The sequence below is a fragment of the Hemiscyllium ocellatum genome, chromosome 32 (genome assembly GCF_020745735.1).
Source record: "Hemiscyllium ocellatum isolate sHemOce1 chromosome 32, sHemOce1.pat.X.cur, whole genome shotgun sequence".
NCBI classification, from domain to species: domain Eukaryota; kingdom Metazoa; phylum Chordata; class Chondrichthyes; order Orectolobiformes; family Hemiscylliidae; genus Hemiscyllium; species Hemiscyllium ocellatum.
Genome location: NC_083432.1, coordinates 39,595,105 through 39,597,623, shown reverse-complemented (window position 1 = coordinate 39,597,623; position 2,519 = coordinate 39,595,105).

Genomic DNA, 2,519 nt, shown 5'->3' with positions numbered 1-2,519 from the left:
CTGTCCGACTCTGACTGAAACTCCCGCGAAAATGTAACTTCAGGTTTTGCCGCCAATCCTGACCCCGCCCCCTAGGACTCTGATTGGCTCCTTCCTTCACCTCGCTACATTTCCCGCTTCCTGCTTCGGAACATTACAGCCTGGTTCATTACAGATCCACATTATATCCCTGAATTTTACAACCTGATCCATTACAGATCAACACTGTATCCCTAAATATTACAGCTGGGTCTATTATAGATCTACACTGTAGCCTTGATATTACAGCCTGATCCATTACAGCTTCACATTACAGTACAGAATATTACAGCCTGGTCCATTACAACACCACATTACAGTACAGAATATTACAGTCTGGTCCATTACCGCTCCACATAAAGTCCCAAATATTACAGCCTGGTCCATTACCGCTCCACACTACAGCCCCAAATATTACAGTTGGGTCAATTACAGATCCACACTATAGCCCTGAATATTACAGACCAGTCCATTACAGCTCCACACTGTAGCCCTGAATATCATAGCCTGGCCTGTTACAGCTTCACACTACAGTCCTGAGTATTACAGCCTGGTCCATTACAGATACACACTACAGTCCTGAATATTACAGCCTGGTCCATTACAGCTCCACACTACAGCCCAAATATTACAGCTTGATCCATTGTAGTTCCACATTACAGCCCCATATATTGTAGCCTGACCTGTTACAGCTCTACAGCACAGCCCCAAATATTACAGCCTGATATGTTACAGCTCCCCCCGACAATGTAGAATTTTAGTTTGGCACATTTCAGCTCCACACTGTAGCGCAGAATATTACAGCCTAACCCATCTCAGCTCCTTCAGCCTCAGCCATTTCAGCTCTACATGTTAGTTCTGGATATTACAGCCTAGGCAATGATAATCTCAGCCCAGTATAATACAGCACCATAGTACAGCTCAGGCCATTATAGCTCCACACTGTAGCCTGGGATAATTCTGCCTTGGCCATTACAGCCCCAAACTATAGCTTGGGATGATACAGCTTCACACTAGGAGCCATGCCATTTGAACCCTACAGTACAACCTATACCATTAGAGCCTGATTTTACAGCCTAAGCCATTAGAAACCCATATTACAGTCCAGGCCTTTACAGCTCAGTGTTACACTCCAGACTGTTACAGCTTCACTCTACAAAGTGGGCCATTACAGTTCCATATTACTGACAGGATACACATAACATACTGTAACCAGGCTGAGTTTGTTTTTGGCTGTAACCCAGTTTTAGCTTGAAATATTGATTTATTTATTGTCACATAAATGTGGTGACAAGATACAGTGGAAAGTGTTGTATGGTGTCGCCACTCTGGCGCCATCTTTAAACACAGAAAAAGAACCTCAACATAGGATATAAATGCAGAAAAATAAAGAAATCAATTTACTATGTATGTTTCCTGTAAGTCCTTTCTCTGCTTAATACTTTTTTAAAATCACTTTTTTGCTCTAAACCTTGTTCTGCACTTAGTTTTTTCCTCCTTTATTAACTGTAATCCTGTTATGGAACACGCTATCCGCAAGTCTGGACATAAACCACCATGCTTTGAAAGCAAACCTTGTTTTTTTTTAACTTAACGTAAAATAGAGCTTCATTTGCAGCAGAGGAATTGACATTGTCAAATTCTAAGAAAAGTTGATTTGGGAGTGTTTAGATTAGATTACTTACAGTGTGGAAACAGGCCCTTCGGCCCAACAAGTCCACACTGACCCACCGAAGCGCAAATCACCCAGACCCATTTCCCTACATTTACCCTTTCACCTAACACTACAGGCAATTTAGCCTCACCAATTCACCTAACCTGCACATTTTTGGATTGTAGGAGGAAACCGGAGCACCCGGAGGAAACCAGCGCAGAATGTGCAAACTCCACACAGAGAGTTGCCTGAGGCAGGAATTGAACCCAGGTCTCTGATACTGTGAGGAAGTAGTGCTAACCACTGTGCCACCGTGCCACCCATGGTGCTGTGTTGTTTTCTTGCTCTTCATTTGTGTGTTTTATATTATTATATACTTTGCATAATTCTAGGCATAGAAAAGCAGCTTGAAAAGAGTTCTGAGGAAGGGTCACTCAACCCGAAATGCTAATTCTGATTTCTCTCCTCAGATGCTGCCAGACCTGCTGAGCCTTTCCAGCGGTTTCTGGTTTTGTTTCTGAATTACAGCACCTGCAGTTTGATCTGTTTCAGCTTAAAAGCCTTCGTGGTGTGATTATACAGGCCAGAATCTTGGAGAGTTGAGTGCACCCAAAGAGGGATTGGGAGTGCACGCAGTTTCCAGTCTTAGGCTTAGATTTTCGATTTTGGAGTTTAAGCATGACTTCTGCCAGGGCCCAGGATGAGTTTTCTTGTGCAATCGACTACTTTTTAGCACAGGCCAAAGGCCTTTATAAAAGGACCTGGATCCAGTGCAAGAAGATGCTGAATGATCTCCTGTGCCATGCAAGTTCACCCAGCAGGGAGCTCTGTATTTTACAACAGAGTC